This window comes from Cupressus sempervirens, chromosome 11, assembly GCF_028749045.1.
Source record: "Cupressus sempervirens isolate cs-2001-9-10 chromosome 11, ASM2874904v1, whole genome shotgun sequence".
NCBI classification, from domain to species: Eukaryota; Viridiplantae; Streptophyta; class Pinopsida; order Cupressales; family Cupressaceae; genus Cupressus; species Cupressus sempervirens.
In genome coordinates this window covers 184925629-184950108 of record NC_143128.1, presented here as the reverse complement: position 1 = coordinate 184950108, position 24480 = coordinate 184925629, and positions in this window count along the sequence as shown.

The following is a 24480-nucleotide window of genomic DNA, read 5'->3' as shown; positions in this document are numbered from 1 at the left end:
GGAAAGGCCATGGTGATCAATACCATTAAACAAGATGGTGTAAGATTCCTGAGTAGAATCATTGCCTACTCTATATGTGCAAGTTCCAAGATTAATGAATTGTCATCTGGATTCATCTATTCAACATATAAGATATGTGTGGAGAAGGAACAAGTTAACCTTAGTGAAATTCTAAGAATGCAATTTCTTGAGAGCCTAGAGAAAATCAAGAGGACTAAGAATGGTGTGTTTAGATTTCAGTCACTGATCAATCATTTTTTTTTCATGTACTTAAGATATTTCCATATTTTTCATAGATTATGAGTAGTGAGAGGTGTACAATGGAGAAAATCACAGATGTATGTAGAAGACATCCAGTAGATAAAATATTGGATAGTGGAAACTTGATAATGAAAACATTTCAGAATGAAATGAGGCAAAGATTCATAATTGCACTTGCAATTGTAGATAGATTTAAAGAAGATATTTATGTTATGGTTGATACAAATTTTACTTATATTCAAGTAGTAGAACCTCAAGAAATATTTATTAATCCCTTAGGTTATGAATTGAGTGATAAAACAATAGTTGAATACATTGATTTATTGTTGAAATTAGAGAAGGGCCAATCTAAATATATATTTGGAACTCATGATGAGATTACCCAATAAGCCCATCAGGCATCCTTGGAGAAGGCATCTCAAAAGAAGATAGAAATAATAATGAAGAAAGCCTTAACAGAAGTTGGTATGACTAAGAGTGAGTCACAAGCAGTCTGACAGACTATGAAACAAAGTATATTTAATGTGCAACCTTTGTCAGTGTCTGTTGCAGAGACATCTTTGGAATAGAGCATCCCTTATGCAACAGTGTCAGATGTTCAACAAAGTGAGCCAAAGAGGAAATCAGAGAGATTAGAGGAAGCTATGGCCACAAAGACTAAAAGGGTCAAACAACAAGCCACTAGACTAGGAAAGAGACAAAAGACATTGTTGACAATTGTTGAGTCTAGTGAGGAAGAAGAAGAACAAGAAGCTAAATAGGCAGAGAAGGTAACCACTTGTAAAAACTCAATAGGAAAAGCTTGGCAACCCTGGAAGCTAAAGATAGACAAGATAAATTCAGCTATTGCTAATGAAGGCAACTTTGTTCAGATGAACAAATTTTAGGACTTGTATAATAATTTTGAGAAAGTTCAAATTGACATCTCTACTGTGAGATACATAATAGCCAATAATTTGAAACTTAGAGATATTGAAGGCATAGTAAACCAAAAAGTCTATGAAAAATTCATTGAAAAGAACACACCAGCTTGAGAAGAGGATATAGGACTTCAAAAGTCTATGTTAAGAACAATATGCAAGACTGATGATGAAGAAGAAATCAAGAGAACATTGAACAATCTAGCACCTTACTTGACAAATGTTAGGAACCTGTGTGTTCCTTCTGTTTATTTTGTTAGAGTAGTGTTGTTGGACGCATATGCTTTGTAAGTCATCCCGTGAGTATATTTTATTATCCCACATGCATAGGTAGTATTACTTTTCTAGATCGTACCCAGTATATAAGAATAGGTTGAGGCCCTTGATGGGCACGGACGAATTTATTGTATTGAGCTTGCTCAAAGGAGGTTACCCCCTCGATCAGTAGATTCATTCTGAGTTCTGCTATCACTTTGTATTCTGTTATTTCGAGCATTCTCACGATATTGCTATAAGGAGGTTCATCACATCTGGTATCAGAGCACTCTCTTGGGCTCGCTGGGTGGAAATTACATCAAATTTTTTTTTCTGTCGTGGCCTTCAGGTTCCTCTCACTTCTAATATCTCTTGTTATTGCAATAACTCTTTTCAGTTGTTCTGTCTGTGAGTGAATTTTTCTAAGTCGACTGTTCAAAAAAAAAAAAAGAGTAAAATTTTTTCTGTTTTTTAGTCGTAGCTTCCTTGTTTGCTTTCTGTTTCTGCTCATACTTCCGCAGAACGTCTGCAATATCATTTCGCATACTTCCTTCCTTGGCGACCCAACTCCAAATTTTACATATCAAAGCCCTAAATCCCTCATTTATCTAATTTTAGGGTTTGCCCTATCTTTTTCACCTCTCATCCAATCGCCACCAAACTGAGCCACAAGATTCAATTCCTCATTTTGCTCCCTTATCCCTCTTGGACTGTTCGCCTCATTTCGCCTCCCTACCCTTGAAACCCTCATTTTTCTTTTTCCCTTGTCCCCAGATAGTCTCCCACCACCCGTCAAACACCCATTTCCTATATGAGTTTTACCCAAATCCAAGTTTGCCGTAACTAAAAAAGTTTTTGTTTCTCATCTTCTACCCATTCCAAAAAAAAAAAAAAAAAAAAAAAAAAAAACCTTGTTTTATGGTTGTTACGCGTACAGGAGCAAAAATCATGGAAGAGGAAATTGCATCCCTCAAAACCAAACTTCAAGATCTGGATGACAAAATTCTGGGTCTTAACTTTCAGTAGTCAGCCATGAGCCGAAACCATTCAGGAGATACTGGGTCCTCTTCTGGCAATTTCCGTGGACCAAAGCTTGATTTTCCATGCTTCGATGGTTCTGATCCGACTGGATGGATCTATAGGGCAGAGCAGTATTTCAGCTTGCATAATACTTTGGATAACCACAAAGTCCCCCTTGCATCTTTTCATTTGGAACATGAAGCTCTTTAATGGTTCTGTTGGTACATCAAGGCTAATGTAGGCCCAACGTGGAGAGAATTGTGCACCCTCATTTTGGAGCGCTTTGGCCCTAGTTCCTTTGATGATTTCACAGGAGCACTCACTAAACTGCGTCAAACAGGCACTGTAAGAGAATACCAGACAGAGTTTGAAAAATTAGCTAATTACACAGAGGGCTTGTCTGATGAATTCTTCCGTAGTTGTTTTGTCAGTGGTCTGAAGGATGCACTTCGCTCAGAAGTCAAAATGTTTCGACCTACTACAATGATGGAAGCCCTTGGGTTGGCTAAGTTAGCGGAAGACAAGATTAGTGCTCTACAACGCTCCAGATCTAATTTTGTTCCATTCAGAAATATAGGTTCTCACAACCCTCCAGTCATACCAGCTCCCAAAACTACTCTGATCAAGCACTTGTCTGAAACAGAGATGCGAGTCAGGCGAGACAAAGGGCTTTGTTATAATTGTGATGAGAAATGGTCTCGGGGCCATAGATGTGTTCAGCAAAAGCTCTATCTCTTGGATGTGGATTCTCCACCGGAACTGGAAGAATATGTAGATGCTCAGGAAACAGTGGATGATGAGGTTGAGCCTCACCAGCCTGAACCTCCTTCACCAGAAGCTCCACCAGAGATATCTGTCCATGCTTTGGTAGGAGTCACTACTCCAAAAACCATGCGGGTCCAGGGTTTCTTCAAGAAGATCCCTCTTACTATACTCATTGATTCTGGTAGCACTCATAACTTCATTGATCCACGAATAGCCAAACAGGCTGATTGCTTTATCCATCCCTGCTCTAGCTTTGAAGTTATGATTGCCAATGGGGCACTTTACCTTGTAAAGGGAAATGTCGCAATGTGCGTCTCTCTATTGGAGATTATAACATGCGCTCTGACATGTTTGCCTTACCCTTAGGTGGCTGTGATGTGGTTTTGGGTGCCCAATGGTTACGCACTCTTGGCCCCATTCTCTGGGATTTTGCTGAACTTTGGATGCAGTTTTCAGCCGAGGGGCACCAACACACTTTGAAAGGCTTACAACCAGGGTCTCTCAGCATCATCAGTTCACACCGTATGGAAAAACTTCTTAAGAAGAATTCACATGGTGTCATCGCTCAGCTCCATTCCATTCAGATGCAGCCATCAGCAGTCTCTAGCACTCCTGCCGATCTCCAACACATTTTGGACAAGTATTCTGGTATATTTGCTGAACCTGTGGGATTACCTCCTTCTCGTCCAGAGGACCACCGTATTCAGCTCCTTCCTGGCAGTATTCTGCCCAACATCAGGCCCTACCGCTACCCATTTCATCAGAAGACCGAAATCGAGATACTTGTCCGTGACTTACTGAAGCAAGGTATTATTCGCCCTAGTACCAGTTCCTTTTCTTCTCCAGTTCTGCTTGTTCGCAAAAAAGATGGGTCATGGCGACTCTGCATTGATTTCCGAGCACTTAATCATCTCACTATAAAGGACAAGTTTCCCATTCCAGTTGTTGATGAACTTCTTGATGAACTTCATGGGGCTCATTTTTTCTCCAAGTTAGATCTTCGTTCTGGGTATCATCAAATTCGGGTTAATGAGGAGGATATACCTAAAACTGCCTTCCGCACACATGATGGTCACTATGAATTTTTAGTCATGCCCTTTGGCCTCACGAATGCTCCTTCAACATTTCAGGCAGTGATGAATAACATATTTCGACCATACCTCCGGAAATTCATTCTGGTCTTCTTTGATGATATCCTCATATATAGCAAAACTTGGGCTGAGCATCTCCATCATCTGGAGCTTGTCTTGCAACTTCTCTCTGATCATCAACTCTGTGCAAAACTATCTAAATGTGTGTTTGGCCAGGAGGAAGTGGAGTATCTCGGGCATATTGTTGCACACCATGGAGTGCGGGTGGATCCTACAAAAATAGATGCCATGAAAACTTGGCCGCATCCTAAAACTCTCAAGAGCCTTTGGGGTTTTTTGGGGTTGACTGGCTACTACCGCAAGTTTGTCAAAGATTACGGGAAAATTGCAGCACCATTGACAGCTCTGTTAAAAAAGGATGCCTTCTCCTGGACCCCTGTTGCTGAGACTGCATTTGAACAACTGAAACAGGCTATGTGCAGTACACCTGTTCTCGCGATGCCAGATTTTTCCAAACCCTTCACTATTGAGAGTGATGCTTGCGGCAATGGATTGGGTGCTGTTCTCCTGCAAGATGACCATCCTATTGCGTTCACTAGCAAAGCCCTCTCTGGTAAGAATCTAGCCCTCTCTACTTATGAAAAAGAAATGATGGCTATTTTGCATGCTGTACAGAAGTGGCGGCCATACCTCTTAGGGAGTCATTTTTGCATCAGAACCGATCACCAAAGTCTGAAATACTTCCTGGAACAACGGGTATCCTCTCCTACACAACAGAAATGGGTCAGCAAACTCATGGGGTATGATTATGAGATCACCTACAAGAAGGGTAAGGAGAATATTGTGGCAGATGCTCTTTCTCGCACATTTGATAATCAAGCTTCCCTTTCCGCTATTTCTATGCCCATTCCCAATTGGTTAGCGTCTGTTCAGCAGGGCTATGACAGTGACTCTTCTTTATCTCAAATCATTCACCAGCTAGCCAATAATCCTTCTGCTATACCACATTACTCTTGGGATGGTGCTTCTCTTCGATACAAGGGTCGGCTAGTGCTTCCTCAGAACCCAGCTCTACATCAGGCTATTTTTTATGAACTCCATGCTTCTCCTTCAGCAGGGCACTCAGGCTTCCTCAAAACTTATGAGCGAGCAAGGAGAAACTTCTTTTGGAAAGGGATGAAACAGACGATTCAACAGATGGTGGCTGAATGTGATACTTGCCAACGCCACAAGGGTGAAACGACCCTCCTTCCTGGCTTGCTCGAACCATTGCCCATCCCTACACGGATTTGGACTGATATTTCTATGGATTTCATTGAAGGGCTTCCTAAATCCGGTGGCAAGACAGTGATCTTGGTTGTGGTTGATCGTCTCTCGAAATATAGTCATTTTTGTGCCCTCAGCCACCCCTATACTGCCTCCTCTATTGCACAAATCTTCATGGACCAGATATTTTGTCTTCATGGACTCCCTTCTTCCATTGTCTCTGATCGTGATGCAACTTTTACCAGTCATTTTTGGACTGAACTATTTCAGAAAACTGGCACCAAACTGAAGATGAGTTCGGGCTATCACCCACAAACTGATGGTCAAACTGAAATTGTCAATAAATGCTTGGAAACTTATCTTCGTTGCTTCACTTCCGAACAGCAACATCAGTGGGCCAAGTGGCTCCCTTTAGCTGAATGGTGGTACAATACCTCTTACCACACTGCCTCTAAAATGACTCCATATGAAGCAGTCTATGGTCAGGCACCTCCAGTGCTCCTTCCCTACACTCCCAACAGCTCACCAGTCCAGGCAGTTGACATAGTTCTCCGCAGCAGGGATCAGATTCTTCGTACCTTACAGGATAATCTTCACATGGCCCGTAATTGGATGAAACAGCAAGCAGATCAACACCGTTCTGAGCGCTCATTTCAAGTTGGGGATATGGTTTTTCTTCATCTACAGCCATACAAACAATCCTCCCTAAAGCTGAAAGGGCGTCATAAGCTGACCCCAAAATTTTATGGGCCTTATAAGGTTCTGCAGAAGATTGGTTCAGTTGCTTATAAACTGGAACTTCCTCCTTCTTCCCGCATTCATCCAGTCTTTCATGTTTCTTGTCTAAAGAAAGTTCTGGGTACCACTGTCAGAGCACAAACTACTCTCCCTGAAATGGATACGGAAGGATCCATTATCCTGGAGCCGGTGGCAATCATTGACCAGCGCACTCGCCAGCTTCGCTCTCGCTCCATCTCTGAGGTCTTGATTCAGTGGCATGGCATGCAACCAGAGGATGCTACTTGGGAACCCCTTCTTCAGATTCAACAACAATTTCCACACCTTAAGCTTTGAGGACAAAGCTTTTTTCTAAGGGAGAGGGGATGTTAGGAACTTGTGTGTTCCTTCTGTTTATTTTGTTAGAGTAGTGTTGTTGGACGCATATGCTTTGTAAGTCGTCCCGTGAGTATATTTTATTATCCCACATGCATAGGTAGTATTACTTTTCTAGATCGTGTTAGGAACCTGTGTGTTCCTTCTGTTTATTTTGTTAGAGTAGTGTTGTTGGACGCATATGCTTTGTAAGTCGTCCCGTGAGTATATTTTATTATCCCACATGCATAGGTAGTATTACTTTTCTAGATCGTACCCAGTATATAAGAATAGGTTGAGGCCCTTGATGGGCACGGACGAATTTATTGTATTGAGCTTGCTCAAAGGAGGTTACCCCCTCGAAGTGGCCTACGATCAGTAGATTCATTCTGAGTTCTGCTATCACTTTGTATTCTGTTATTTCGAGCATTCTCACGATATTGCTATAAGGAGGTTCTTCACAACAAACAAGGTAAGACCATTCCTATTTATGGTGGGTGAGAAAGATATGATAACAAGTGAAACTACAAAAACTATAAGTTAGATGATGATAGAGTCCAAGGAAACATCTTCACCAGCACCCAGAACCTCAAATTTGTCAGTAAGTGGTGACACAATGCAAATTGATCAGACCAATGTTACCATTAACATTGATGATACAAACTCATTTGAGAGTTCCAAATAGAATGAACCTCATATTGAGGATATTGAAGATCAATTGAGAAAAATTAAAGAGGAAAAGAGGCTATTAGAGGAAGAGAAAAAGAAAATAGAAGAGGCCAAGCAGAAATTGCTTGAAGATGAGAAGAAAAGATTAGTTGAAGAAGAAATGTAAAGGAAAACAAAGGAAGATAAGAAGAAGATATAAGAAGAGGAAGAAAAGAGAGAAAAAGAAAGAAAGGAAAGAGAAGAGATAAAGGAAGAAGAAAGAAGAGTCAAAGAGGCATTTGAAAATAAGCAAAGGGAACATGACACTAAACATTCTAGTTCATCTACTCTAATTTCTCTTGCTAGCCTGACAATTGATGATGATGATCAAACTGACTTGATCTCATCTTTGTCAAAAATTATTCAGAAGAACAAGATAGTAAAAAGCCTACAAAGATTCTTGATGGAGGTTACTGACATATTACATAGTACTCTAGTAGTGAAACATATAAAGGCAGATCCTAAATAGAGGGCATAGGCATTGCTAAAATGTTTTGATGAAGAATGCACAAATTTGATGAATGTTGTAGAAACAAAGGCACAAATCTCACATGATGCTAACTTGTTTAGAACTATTTATTAGAATATTAAGAATGATTTGATAAGTCTTGATACTTGTATCAAGGAATTTTGGAAATGTCAACAAGATGGTAAGATATTGTACATCAAGTGAACTCTATCTCACAAGTTGACTAAGGATATTGACAGTCAGATTGAAGGAAAGATGAGTGAGCTTGAGGCTCTATCTAGCTAGATACAACATCCTTCTAGCAAAATTGATGATTTTAAAGGACAAGTGGCTAGTATTCATTATGATATTAGGAAACTGGAACTTTGGAAGGAAATTTTTTTGAAGAGGGTACCAAATTTTAGAGAGTCTATTGCTCTAAAAATATCTATTGTTGAGAAATAGTTGGAGGAATGTGTCAAGGCCAAGGACTCTTATTCTAACTTTTTATACTTTGGCCTTAATGCAGTTGAGATTGCATCGTATGCCCTATGTACAATTCTCACCTCTACTAAATCAACCAATGATACATGGACAAAAGGTATGAGAAATCTTAAGGAAAGTTTTGATGACTCCATGAAGATACTATCAGTTTAAGGTAGATGTTTACAGAGATTTTGATAGCAGATGGAAAGCTTTTGACATTTTAACCTTTGTCATTGATGTCAAAGGGGGAGATGTATATAAGAAAATTGTATATTGGGTAAGAGGAGAAGATAATATTATAAAGTATGAAAAAATATTGTAAGGGGGAGCATATGTAAGATGGACAAGATGTAATAGATGATTAATGAAGTGTTACTTTATTATTTTTGACAAGTTTTTGATACTTAGCCAAATTTCCCTATTTTGTTGCCATCAATGCCAAAGAGGGAGATTGTTGAAAATTGGCTAATGAAGATATGTAATTATTTTCATTTATGCTAACACATGATGTACATGCTTACAAGAAACCTCAAAAATAGAGATACTTAACTTTTGGTACTCAAAAATTGTCTAAGTATGAATTTGGTATACAATAGTGTATTGTTTTGTTTGTAACTTGTTGCTGATGTCATATTATGACTAGCAAAGTTACATGGAGATAGTATACATGTTGATGATGATATGTATAACCTTGGAATTAAGTACAGATTGTATGGTAAAGAGATATTTGTGTTCTACCAATGAAACAAGACATCAGAATTAAAGGAAAGGAATTATTTTGTTTACAAAATAATTACTTGACCAATTAGGGCCAACATCCTAGATGTTTACTCTAAGTTAGAAAAGTGTATTGTGGTCTTAGCCGACCTAGTAGAAATTTCTGAAAAGACATGGTATTTATGCAGAGGACATCTTGCGATAAGGTGTGTGGTGTAGAATTGTGTGATATATTGTGATATGCAAACTTTTTGTGAAAGTGATATATACAAATTTTTATAAAGCTATTTTTGTGATCCGAGATTGAGCTAAAGACTGGAGATTAGTCAAGAAAGAAGTTATAATATCTAAATTCTAGAAGTCTAATTACTTGTTTGGGTAGTGAGCTCTTCTTGTAATTGGAAGTGCATGTTTGGGCAATGGGCTCATCTTGCATCTATTGTACTACAACTCTTAATAGGGTTGGCACAACTCCCAAAAGGGTTGAAATCTCCTAATAGGGATTCAAAGTCTCCTAACAGAGACTCTATATACTAAATTTTCTCATTGACTCCTAATAGGGTCCATCCTCTAACAAGGAACTTATATATTAGTATATTATCTAGTGGGTATCATACCCACCGAGGTTTTCCCTTGGCTAGGGTTTTCCTAGTTAACAAAATATGGTGTTATGAGTTATCTTTGTGCATGGTTACTATTAATATTCAACATTACTTTATTAATTTGTTATGTATGGTTTAAAGTAAAAACTAATATCTAGTTGGAAAATAAAGTTTGTAGATTACTGATTCACCCTCCACCCCACCCCACCCCACCCCCCAAGTAATTCCTATTACTAACACATGCACCTTATCCAAGAATGATGACATATTTGATCAAAGCTTCTTCAAATCTACACAAGAGTGAGGATAGTGGTTGCTAGTGCAAGATGGACATAGGTATGGAAAATGCACTACCCATATTCAAATGTTATCTCTTTATATAATGATTTTGTTCATCCAGTTTTGGAAATGACAGGATGTGCAATTGAGAGAATTCCTTAGAAATGTTGGGAAAGTAGTTAGACCTAAATGGTGTTTTGATGCTAGAAAACAATTAACTCATGATTGGGGTAGTGTTTTCATATTTGACGAATTTAATGTTATTAGAATTTTTGGATGTCCTCAGTCACCCCACATTTTGCCTAAATATGTTCTTGAGAGGCTAGGGTTGGTAGAAATATTTTGGCGGCTAATTTCTTTGATTAGAGAATACATAGGCAAAGGTGTCAAGAAGGGAACATTTCTTTGTAGATGTACCAAGGTAGGAGAATTTGAGATTAGCAAAAATGCCATTGACAAGACCAATTTATTTTTGCAAAAGTATAAAATGCCAATTGGGCTAGCCAGAACTTATGACCCCTATAATGTAGTTAGGCATGCTTTAAAAAGTATGAGAGGATAGAATTTTCCCCCTAAAAAGCCTATGTGGGAAGAAGATGTTATTGTTGATGTGTTAAGTGAGGATGTCTACAGGGAGAGAATGATTAAGTGCAGAGATATTGTTAGTTTTGAACATGAGATGAGAAAAAAAAACCTATCTTTTAAAGGGTTTTATCAAGATGAAGAATATTGGGCCAAATTGGATAAGTGTGTAGAGAATTTTGATGAGTTGGCATCTCAAGTCCTAGAGGCAATCAGAAAGAAGATTGTCTCGGACTATTCTGATGATGAATACACCGGGGAGGTATCTAATGAAGAAGATCAATCTAAAGATGACCAACCAAGACAAGATGTTCCTGAGAGTTTTGCATGGGTACAACAAAGACATAAGAAGTAAAAAATGGTAGAAATACTAGATAATCTCAGAAAAAGGCTCTCTAGATTCTACCAAAAGGGAACATATACTTTGATGATGTTAGAAGAAGATTCTTAATGTTCCAAGAATCTAAAGATGAGTAGAGAGAAAAGAAACTGTAGCTAGAGGCTCAGATGATTGATGATAGAATCATTGAAGCTAGGGAGTTTATGAGTGATGAAAATTTCATCAGGTTAGATGAATTCAAAAACTTCCTATTCAAAATAAAAAGGAATGAGCTAGAATTAAAAATGAATCCTAGAGACTCAGATTAAGTAATTGCTAGTTTGGTGCAAAAGTTGCAAGAGTATGATCCATCCAGTGAAACCCTTACTATTGTAGAGGCTAAAGATCTAGTGACAAGGAGTGGAATGATTATCTTCCCAGGGTGGGCTCTAAGCTCTTCTTTTCCATTGGACCAAACAAGAAGACATGAAAGATCAGTCTCATTTGAAGATGAGAATCAATATGGGGAGATGATGGGATCAGGGTTGAATAGAGATGCCCAAACAATGGCCAGATGGAGTTTAGCTCTAAAGGATAATAAGCCCACTCTCATGGAAATTAAAGAGTCCCCTAGGGGAAATAATATATTTTGGCATGTGCAGTCTACTTCTAATGACCAAATTTTTGGAATGCATACTTTGGTGGCATTGATGAGTAAGAACAAGATTGACACTCTTTAGGCCCAACTTGAGAAAAATATGAGAAGTTTATTGGGACAAGATGAAGTTATGAAGAGATGAAGAAGACAAATTCTTGTAGCAAAACACCATTAAGTTGGAGATTGAGCTAGCACCATTGAAGAAAGCTATCATAGTTGCTACATAAATCCATCTCAAAAGTGTGTAGATAGAAGGGCACATGATTGAGATAGGGGAGGCATTACGTCATGTAATGGAAATTGATGAGGAAAATTTAGAATCAAACAAGGATGTGGAGATCAAAACAATGAAGAACTTGCTAGCACATAAGATAAATGCATTAAAAACCATCTCCTAGAATGTGCAAGGTAGTTATTTGGCATTAGAGGGAGCTGAGTACAAATCTTTAGATGCCATTGGTTTGCTAATTCCACTTTTTAATATGTGGGGCCCTTACATGCAATTATTTAATAGATTAGTCCCTTTGCTACCACATAAGGAAGAATTGCCAAAGGTCATCATTGTAAACATCAAGAAAATGATTCATAAAGTGAAATATTTAAATACTTTCTTTAATGGCAAGTTGCAGAAAATCCAAAAAAAGATGAAGACAGTTGCTGTAGGTGTTCCAAATTTTGTGCCTACAATTTTAGATGGTGAGGGAAAATTGAAAGATAGGGTAGAATGGTAATCTTCTTTTGACAACATTCTTGATCACCCTATGTTTTTGTCTTATTACAACAATGAAGCTGGTATTACAATAGTTTACGATATCATTGATATTCTTTACAAGATAGAAATAAACATGTCTATGTTGAATGTAGAGGTTAGAGCCATGATAGATGCCAAATGGACAAAATATTTAGATGAGTTAGAAACTAGTAAAGAAAGTACTTGGTTGAATGTAGACACAAACATCACCATCTAGGAGTTGATTGTAGATATCAAGGCTTTTCTATCTACTGGCAATGATTGATACAATTAGAAGATGTAGCTGTCATGCAGTTAAAGATTTGAAGAATAGAGGAAAAGGGCATTGATGGTGACATGGGATAAAGGCAAATCAAATTTTCTGAGAGGAAGAAACTGCTAATGAATGTCACTTGCCAGTATTGCAACTGCATCTCAGAGTTTTGTCAAGTATAAAGAATATTTGTGATGTAATTATTTTAATCTTTTTGTTTTCCAATCATGTTTTGACATGTGTCCTCTCATCTAAAGCTTATAGCAATCCTTCTTATAAAAGTATTTCCATGATGAGGAGAAGAGGTCCAATTTTTTTTTATAATTTTGAAGCATTATGCTATTATTACAATTGGTCCATTGAGTCTTTTGTAAAAACTTTGTGATGTACTCTCCTATAAATTTCAGAATACAAGTGAACACTGATCGATTTTCTATCTTATTTTAGTTTTTATAGTTTTACGAGTATTATGTAATTTTCAAGGAAAATCAATACAAAGGAGGAAGTTTTGCCATATTATTGTCTCTGAATTCTATCTCCAATGTTGTGTACTAGTTATCTTTTGATTGTATAAGAAATATTTTGTGCAATTTAATGCAACTAGGATAGGTTGTATATCAATTTGTTGTTGTTTTTAATTCAAAGAATTAAGTAAATGCTCCAAAAAATTGATAGGATTTCAAGTTATATAACAAGGATATTCATAAGAATGGGATTAGGAACAATTACTAATGAGATTAATTATAATGCAATTAATTAGTTCAAAAGTATTTTGCTAGGTAGACTTTGAAATCCAAATGGATAAGGCACTGATCATACATTTGCTTGCATTTTGAAGAAATCATAGGGTTGCATTAGGCATAAAATATAAATCAAATTCAATTTTACTTTATTTTATGAAGAACTAAAATGCTGGTCAACACTTATTTGCAATAATCCCTTGAATGACATTGTTAGCTGTTGCTGTCAAGAATTAGTTGTAAAGTGTAGAAGATATATGATCAATGTCTTCTTTGATGGGATAGATCTAGAAAAAGAGAAGTATCAGTTAAATGAATTGTGAGAAAATTGTTAAATAATCAATTATATAACTATGTATCCCCAAGGTGCACTTGCCTAAGCCTTGCAAAGCTTGAAGGGTAGAGAATTTTGGTGATTCTATTGAAGTTGGGACTAGATCTAAAGCTTTCTCAGGTAAACATAGGAAGTAGCTAGGCCTTAGACTGAGAATAAGTCCTTTTAATCCTAGTATCAGGCCTTTTTCTACCTCGTAGTCTAAAAACAACAATAGGTTGGACAACAAGTTCTCAAACATTTAAAATCATGACAAACCTTGACATAAAATTAAGTATTCAATCATTTTACATTGTATGACAGTACAAAAAAAAGTTCATCATCATTGCAATTTCACTATTAGGCCACTATATACTACACTTTCTTGATCACTAATATGAGTTTTTGCACTTCAAAATAGTATTGCTAGTTATGGCATTATTTATGTTAATATTTTATAACTAATTTTTCCTTTCAAAAATTATGGTTACTTTATTTTTGTTCATAAGTATCAAACCAACTTGTTAAAAAATATTGTGTAAGAATATTTAGAATTTTTTTTGATCAGTAAAAGGCTCACACCCTTTTGTATTATACATTAATTTATAAAATTATAATTTATCTCATTCAGGTGTAGGCACTTGAGAAAAAAGAAAGGGGAAGAAAACCCTCGGTGTTGCTCATGACTAAAGTCCTATTTTCTAAAGTACGAGTGCCCCATGTATGTCATATGGTCTTTTTAGAAGGCATAACTTCTTTTTCATAAAATATATTTACATAATAACCCACCTTTACCAAGGAGAGAGAAAGTCTTCTTTTTTACATTGACATTTCAAAATTGTCCATATGTTCATCAATTTGTCCGATACCTCATTGCCTTCCTTTTGAGATCCAATCCTAGCATCGTCACTTCAATTCCTTATTTTTAAAAGTAAACTACAGTCTAGCACAAAAGGTTAGCTTGGAGCATTCATTAGATATCAAATCTTGTTGCTGAAGTCTTTGAATTTATATGAGGTCTATGTTTTTATTTATTTAAGGATTGGTGAGAAGTCTATATTTGCACTTGATAAGTGTTATTATTGTTTTAAATCTAGTTTGTGTTCCTCTGAATAATACTTTCCTTGACATTGTTAGAGTTACTTTTGATATATTTTATTGAAGTTAAGTGATTCTATTTGTGCGAAATTAATTTGATTGTATCTAAATTTACTAGCATATGGCTATATTTTTTCTAGCCATGTTATTTGTGGACTACTATGTCTAGTAGTTCCTTGGTCCATTTGACCCTTGGTATCAAATTATTTATCCTTCAATACTTTTATTTGCCTTTATTCTATACCTTATTAGGCTTTATTTAAACTTTATTTGCTACTGGTGAGTAGATTCCTAACTCCAATTATTTTACTTTCTTTAATATGGTATCCTCATCTTCATTTTAACTATTTAAATATTTTATAATAATATTCTTACTGAATGAGAAAGATGAGTTAGTTATATTTTTGTATTAAATAGCATAGAACCCCAAAAGCTAAAGATGGAACAATCCTTAAAATAAAATTCGTAAGAGTTTTAGATTAAATTCAAAAAACAAATTACACAACAAATGGGTAAAGGGAATCTATGGAAGGATCTACAAAAAGAGACAAAAGCACATCACCCATGAAAAAAGGATAATATTCTTTATTCTTCAGGCATACTCATAGGAGATTGAGGTTCATTCTCCTCAAATATATCCACAGTTAAAGCACTAGGTAGTTCTAACAACTTTGTATCCAAAACTAAATTTCTTTACCAAGCATCCACCTTGTCTGCAACTAAATTACTTTTTGTCCAATTGTTTTTGCTTGATAGGAAAACATGGAAGTAAATCAACCAAAATTTGAAGTTCCTTTTCATTGTTGAGACTACTCAATGAGTCTATTTTGGCCAATGATGAGACAATTAGGTAAAGGGGTACTAGTTGTCTTCTATTAAGAGGAATGCAATAATGAAAAGGTTGACATATATGTGTGTGTGTGTGTGCGTGCGCGCGCGCGCGCGTGCGCGTGCGCATGCAAATATAAATAAATAAATAAATAAATAAATAAATACATACATACATACATACATATATATATATATATATATATATATATGTATGTATGTATGTATGTATGTATGTATGTATGTATGTATGTATGTATGTATATGTATTGCAAATATATATCATCTATACATGCCAACCTTGTCATATATATAAACACACACACACACACGTACATACATACATACACACACACATACTTATATATACATGTATTTATATATGTGTGTGTAGTATATATATTTATACATATACATATATATACATACATAAATATATGTATATATGTATATGTATGTATGTATATATATACATATGTATATACATACATGCATATATATATACATATATATACACACACACATATATATATGTATGTATATATATGTATATAGACATATATACATATATATACATACACACACACATCATTTCAAATGTTGGTCAATACATTTTCCACATTCCTCAGATACTCAAATTTGAACAACATTTTGCATAATGAGAGGATACTTGTTTTATTCAGTTCTATCAGGTAGAGCATTGCTACAAACATAGAAGAGATATCCCTGCGTACTCTATACTATTCCAAATTTGTAACAAATTATTTTTCCAATATCCTATGGACACCTCAAACAATCAAGAAATGACTATTGGGAAAGATTGTTTTAAGCTGTTGATCAATAATGGTTTTATCAAAAGCCATCTGAGGAGTCAACCTACTCAATCTAATGACTGTATTCATTTTGTGAACTTGGCCAAATCTAGAGAGCCATAGGTGTTAAATACTATTTGGAGGTAGTCATTAAAAGATTAATGAAGGTGATATGCTAGGAAGAGAAAGCATCATTTAAACAATAATTTTTGTCAACAAATAAAGTAGAGGGAATGCCAAATGTTTGAGAGAAAAGAATGTTATATCAAGGTTAGGATAGACTGAATTCCTATATATATATCTGCCCTATGAAATTCTACTACTCTTTGAAGCCTTATGAGGAGGAAAGAAAAGCATAGGGAATATAATGCAATGAGGACCCAAATATTGGAGCACATAAAGATATTATTAATTAAGGGTGCTCCCCTTAATACCATAAACACATAACATATACAAAGAAACAAAAACAATTTGTAAGAACAAAATATGGGATTCTTATTATCACTGCAAATGTAGAATTACAATATGCTAACCACCATGGGCACCTTCATTATAGTATTCTGCAAGATAAAGTTGTGAACTACTATCCTAGAAAATGCTCAAACATTTGTAGACAATTTTATGCTATCCAAGAAGGTTCTAGACACTCAAACTTAATACCTAGTGCCAAGATATCCTAACAATACATATAAAGTCAGCCAAATACATATTTGACATTTATTTTGGATATTTTGGTTGTCCTAACTTTGAAAGGCCATAAGTCTCAAATCGTTGCTCTGATTGGCTATTATAACCACTTTTTGAAAACCTCAACTCATGGTCTATAGGCTTGGATTTGCACAAGTGCCCATCCATCAAGTTTTTGGGTTTCATCTGGGCACTTTTAGGTCTGCAATAGTGAGCTTGAAGTCTATATACCAAAATTGCAAACCAAAAATCTGCAATAAATCCATGAGTACACATGATATGAAACTGAGCCTCAACTAGTAGGCTGATATATCCAAGATGAACATCCACCTCTGAAATTAGGACATTTTGATCTCGTATGACTATCTTACTAATTAGAAAGCCTCCATAGACAACAACTTTGCATTAAGACAACCCTTATTCAAACAATTGCAATGAAATATTTTTGTTTGATGCAAGATTTCTCTTACACCTAGGATGCTCATATACCATTGATGCATATACTATCTATTCTTCTAAGGAAACTATAATACCTTGATGTATCTTTCATTTCAATGTTATACTTTCTAGAAAAATTTTAAGTTCTTCATACAAAGATTGATACTTTATTTGGTTCTAGGATTTTTTTGTAATAACACTTCTTGAAAAAATGATTGCTTTTAGAATTATTAGAACTATTACTAGAAGCAAGCTAAAGTGTAACCCAAATTGATCTAACTCAAATATCAAAGCCTTACAAATCTTTGATGTCCAAGAATGAGATTAAAATAATATTAATTTAAAGATTTTAACAAACTATAAATGATGATTTCCATTATTGTATCTTAGAATTATATCTGATGCTTCAAAAAATTAAACTTACCAAAATTCATTACTTATAGAAAACCTACCAACTTTATAACTCATAAAGCTAAGAAAATTCACTTAAGAAATTTATTTAATAGCTATACCATACTAGAATGAGATAAAAAAATATTTCTTATTTATATACTTCTAAATGATTTTACATTGATATTTTCCTTCATATATGAAAAATTCTAGTCTTATAGGGTAAACATCACACTTGGAGAAGGAACCATAACATAAACACAACTAGGCAAAACATGTTATTCCTTGAGATCTATATGTGATATGTATAGAAGAAGCTACAAACATATGAGAGGATAGATAGAAAGGAAACTATATCCTAACAGAAAAAATCCACAACTACATTATAATGGGACCGAATGCAAAACAAACAAAAATAACCAAATAGACCAAAAGAAGATTTGGGGCCAAACTTACATAGTCAAGAGGCTTGCAGATTAATGATCATGATGTCTTCATTCACGTGTGTATCTAGAGAAGAAGTGTTAAATTATTCTACCACTTTGTTAGGTTACCTTTATTAATACTAGTGGCTTTACAAAGGAAGGGAAGGAAAATTCATATATTGTCTTTCTATTTTTAGTTCACCTCTAGGTTCACTTTTACTCTAGCTTCATTAATGAAGACCTCCAACTAGTTACTAGAGTTCTCGATTGCTTTGTTCCATCAATCTAGAACTAGAAGGCATCTCTTCACATTGGGCCATGCCTTCTCAAAAAATTCTATCCTCCATGACTATAATTGGCCTTTTAGGGGTGTTCATGTACTTCATGCTATCGACTAGCAATGTCATGTAATCTTCAAGGATGGGAGTTTCCAATTGATTATTAACATTCTCTATCACATTGTCTAGTCCTTTAATCCAAGTATTGTCAAAGATTTATACACATAGGTGTTGGAAATTGGATAGGATATAGTATATGATGTCATACATGGAAACATATAGCTTAGATCAAGTCAACAGATCTTGGAGAGAAATTTTTGAGATGTCAAATTGGAAAATTGTCTAAGTGTCATAGTATACATATGTCAGCATAGGAACCTTTTTGGTCAATGCAATTCCTAGAAGAAATATTGACATGTGTGCAGTTAGGTACAACTAGTAGAGACTATGAGGATGATGTATGCAAGTGCACAAGATAGTACAATGATAGATATTTTGGTTTTATAGTGACAATATTGAGAAAAAATAATAGAGTATAGATAAAAAGTTAAGTATTTTGGGTTAAGGAATTATTGTTTTTATCAAAATAATTACTTAATTAATTAGTATGACATCCTAGATGTTAACCTTAAGTTAGCATGAATTAATTTTGTATTTTGCCAAGTGTGTGAAGAGATGAAGGATGACAAAGCAGATAACTATGTAATAACAAGGTATAAAGGAAAATTGTGAATGTGAAGTTTAGAAGTTCTCTTTTTTGTGATATGAATATGATATGTTATGTGATGTTGATTCTAATTTAAGACTAGAGCGGTGTGAAGACCAAGTTCTGTGAAGAAAAGCAATGATAAATATTAGATACTGAAGATATCACCAGAGGTTTTTGTATCTATCTTTTGTATTGAATAATTTGATTGTATATTTCATGTTTGGGAAGTGGTCTCATCTTTGATACATTTTTAAATTGTAATAATAACTCCTAATAGGATTGAGGCTTCTAACAAGGCCAAATTTCTCTAACAAGGGCCAAGACACTATACAAATGTAACAGACTCCTAACAAAGTCAATATCTTTAACCAGATTATTCTGATTAGTGGATCATTTTGTGGGTACCATCCCTACTAGAGTTTTCCTTTGGCCAAAGTTTCCCTAAGTAAAAAAATATGGTGTTATGAGTTACTTTATTTTATGGTTGTGTTTACTATTCATCATAGTTAGTTTACTTTCTTATGCAAGGTATAAAGTTATTAAAGATATCAAGTTTTGGTTCACCCCCCCAGTATTTCCTAATTCTAACAATTGGTATCAGATCTCAGTTACTCAGAGAATTCCTAACAACTTGAGTAAGATCCCTATGGATATAAAACAATTATAGAATAATCTAGAAGAAGATCTTGAGTAGATTGATATTCTTATTGAAGAAAGATATGCTTTGAAAGACATGTATGAAGATGTTAAAGATTACATGGGGAAGCTAAAAGAAAAGATATATTATCTTAAGTCCGAGAAAGAGCCTAAAGATTAGACCAAGAATAGTGATGAAGTTTCAATTCTAAAGAAAGAAAATGAGATCCCAAAGGATGAAATGAAGATCACTATTATGAAGTTGAGCTTGAAGGATGATTATAGTAAATTTGAGTCAAATTTGAAAGCTAAAAATGTAGATCTAAGACCCAAATTTACCAAAGTGACATCTGATCTTGAGTCTATGTTGGAGTATGCAGAATTTGAGAAGTACAGTACTATTGTGAAAAGAGACTTAACCTAGTCTAACCAACATCCTAAGAACTTGTACTCTAGGAGAGAAAAGATTGATGAACAAATCTTTATACAAAGACCCTCTTATGATAAGACTAGTCTTGGATACGTTGGAGAAAAGTTAGCTAAGAAGTCTGAAGCCAAAAAAGAACTAGATCTTGTGATCTATCATCCTAAACATAAAGAAGATAATTAGAACAAGATCAAGTAAAGTAAATCTAAAGAAGTACCAAAGAAAGTTGAGCAAGTTAATCATTCTAAGAAAGTTGATGTACTTAAGAAACCTAAGCAAGATGAATAACATAAAGAAGTAAGGAATGAATTCAAAGGTAGATGTTATGCATGCAATGAATTTGGTCATATGAAAAGAGTCTGCATAGGTAATTCACTTAAACGTATTTCTAGTTATTGTTAAAATTGTCATGGTTATGGTCATATAGCATTAAATTGTAGAAAGGCTAAATTTGATAATAGTAATAATAATGGTATAATTTTTACAGGTACTAACCTTGAAACAAATAGACTTATTTGAGGAACTAATGTTATAAGGAATGGCATTATGTTTTATAAGTGTAACAACTTTGGACATATTGCTAGAGATTGTAGAGCACAAATTGGTGAGTTTGGACCTAAATATGGAAACAATGTTATAGTCTATTGGATTTTCAATAGCATGGGACACCCAAAAAGATTTTATAGGATGAAAATGAGGAAAAACTTGAGAAACCCTAACCCTAAAAGGAATATGGACAAAAAGAAAATAAATGAAGACAATAGTAACAATCAAAGAGAAAATGGGAAAGATCTTGTAGGAAACCTTAATAAATTATTTGTTGAAGCTAAGGAACCATCGATTTCATATGTTGTGTTAGAAACTTAGTAAAGTGAAGCTTCTAATAATAGATTGAAGTTAGTAATAGCTGGTAATAAATCCTTATCTAATTGAGAAACTTATTTTACAAAGAAAAATGTTAGGTACTTAGGATCTAAAACTTAGATAGAAACATGGGAAAGAATTGAGACTTGTGTAATTAGTATGAGGTAGAGAATGATGTGAAAAATATATGGTTAAGTGTGAAAAATATTTGGAGTTCATATGTGGGGACAAAAAGAAAATAAAGCTCACTGGTAAATAGAAACAACTTTTTGTTGATTGCATACTTGCATAATTAATGCAGAAGTGAATTAGATGTGATTTGATGGTTGAAACTGAGTAGTTAAGTACCACTTGATTGTATGAGTGTTAAAGAATATATTTGGAGTTAATTTAGGTAGAAATTGAAGTGTTGTAAGAAGTGAATTCAACAAGCCCTAGTTTCACAAAAGTAAGGTATTTATCACTTGCATAGTTGAAATGTAGAATTTTATTTTGAAAGAATGGAAACCCCAATAGTATGCGATGTTAGTGAGAGACCTATATATAAATTAAAGAAACACCCCTATGTTTAAATGGAAGATGACCCACTAGGAGAATCCTCACAGGTTCCCCACAATATTTTAGATGTAGAGGACAATAGGGCATACATTCATTACAAGGTTGAGAGTATAGGTGATAATGACATTCATAATGATTTGGATTTAGTTTGCAACAATGAACTATCAATTAAATAGGGGTTTGAAAAAAAAAATTAACTAAACATTATTAGGCATGTTGGGACTCAAAATTGAAGCTCTAACTTTGAGTTCCATTTTGAAAACCAAATCAAATTGAACCCCTATAAACACTTTTTGTGCATGTGTACCTGACCATCACTTTGAGGCCTATGAAGTGTTTCATGTTTCTAAAACCTTAAATTTATTATATTCATATGTACCATAATGATAGGTGGTCATTTTGAGTCATTCTGTGAATTTTTGTTTTGAGCATTTTTCAAATCTGCATTTTTGTTTAAGTGTCAAACAATGATAGGAAACCTAGTTTGCAATTGAATATTTTGCACCCGTTTAAGTTTCATGACTTGTCACTTTGGGAGTGTTTAGTATGCATATTAGAGAACTTGTCTTTTAGATTTCAAGTCATGTTGATATGTTTTGAATAGGTTTTAAATCCCTCAAAGTTGGTTGTTTATTGTTGTCATGCTAATGCATATTGCTCAGAATTCTAGGAAGCCCTATTTGACTAGTCATAATTTTGATCTAGTTGATCTAACTAAGAAAATTCATTTTTCATTGTATTCTAGGGTTCAAAAACTTGTCATGTTCTAGATTTTAGCCTATGATGAATCTATTTCACTAGTTATCAACATGATTCCAAATGCAACTTCTGAAGTTTTACTGGTGTCTAAAAGTGCAGATTGATTGGTAGCCCTATTTGGGATGTCATAACCCTAAATCCATGATAGATGAGAGAAAATGGATTGCATTTCTGTATTCTACTCTGAAAATTCTCCAAGTGTGCTAGTTTTCAAGTCTTGATGAATTCGTCTAAAGGCTTTCCTAGGTCCATTCCATTTGTGAAAATCACTATTTTGCTAGTGTTCCCAGTTTTGCAATTCTAAGAACCCAATTTCACATGCCTTCCAAATATACTCAGTTATTCATCATGAGCCCAAATCACATACTTATACTCTCCACATAATAATAAACTAATGCCCCAATTTTTGTGCCTCCAAGTGATCATTTAACCTATTTTTAAAGCCAAAACCAAACACACTTTATTATTTTTTGACATGTTTATTTGTAGGCAATTTCAAGTGACCAACTTTGATGGTCAATATATTTTGACCCAAATTTTGTCATGAGGTGAAATTTGGTAGGTTAAAAGAATGTGAATCAGAGAATAGGTATGTCAGATCTCAAGGCTTGACTATTTGTTGCAATCATTTTTTTAAAGCCAATCTCAGAAGCTTCTGGGCAGAAAATCATAGTTTCTAGAAACTGGTAAAATGATTTTTAAATGATGATTTAGTGGTCAAGTTTGAATTTAATTAGTGGTAGGTGATTAATTGATCAATTTGAAGGATCAGATGTTTCAGTTCAATTTTTTTTTTAGTCTAACCCATCTTGGGGCCTGACTTTCTCTATCAGATTGATAGGGTATCATGGGGTTTCGAGATGCCCTAAAAGGTCTAGTGTTTTAAATCATTAAAATCTTTCAAGTTATGCATGAAACCATTTGAATTAAAGGGTGACATAAGAGGTCATAACACAATGAACAAAAGGAAATGTATATGAAGTCCTGAAGCTTATGTACACATGGTCTACTCTAGCAATGACCTCCTTTGTGAATATGCTATATGAGATTTTCTTATATGATAAGATAAGATATCATATTTTTAATGTTAATAAGATGAAATAAGTTGCATGAAAATGAATGGATTGTTCTCAACTATCTTTCACTCTTTGCCAAATTAGATATGAGAATGTGTGGAGATGCTACATTGATGTTCCACATGTTGCTATTATCCCTTGACCAGTTTGGAGCATATGCGTTTTATCTATTTACCATTAAATAGGTAGCGAGGATACACAATGTGAATTTAATGGTGGATTTGAACTTGCACTAGGTTGTTTAGGCCATCTAGAGTATTATGAATTGTACATCAATCCACATTATGTATTGAAGGAGTGACTTATGAGGATTATCTTGGGGGTGTTGATGATAACATGAGTAATGTTGTATGGAAACTATAGGGAGTGTGAGTGGAGAATGCTAGTGTTAAAAAGTGGAGATGAGAAGCTTTATGAATATTGAGGAACTAAGAAAACTATAAGTTTGACATACAAGGTTAAAAGACTCCATTATCCAATTCAATTTTCTCTTTTCATCAGAAAATGTTAAAGATGAATGGATGGTGTTTCAGTACCTTTGTAGTTGAATTGGGAAGTCATATCATAGAATCAAGTCCATGTAGAAAGAGAAAAATAATGGCATATTGATTTAATGAGGATTATATCAATATTAAGATCCTTCAAAATTGATTCATCTTTTGTAGCTTGTTGATAGGAGAGTCCAAATTTGGGTTGTAAGAGATGTTACAATGATTTTCTATGATGTGAAGATCTCCAAACAAGAATCAATATCCAAAACCCCTTACTAATCTCAACCTTTGAGCAACATGGGTCATCATGGATCATCCTAGTCCTAAGGAAGGTGTTTGAGTGGAATATCACCAAGGGTAAGAATTCTAGTGTTGTGTTATACCATTGAAGTAGTCATAATCGAGGAGCTACTAATGGGTGTATATGTTGATTGGATTTTTCTCAACTTTTTGATCAATTTATAACTTTTGTGTCTCC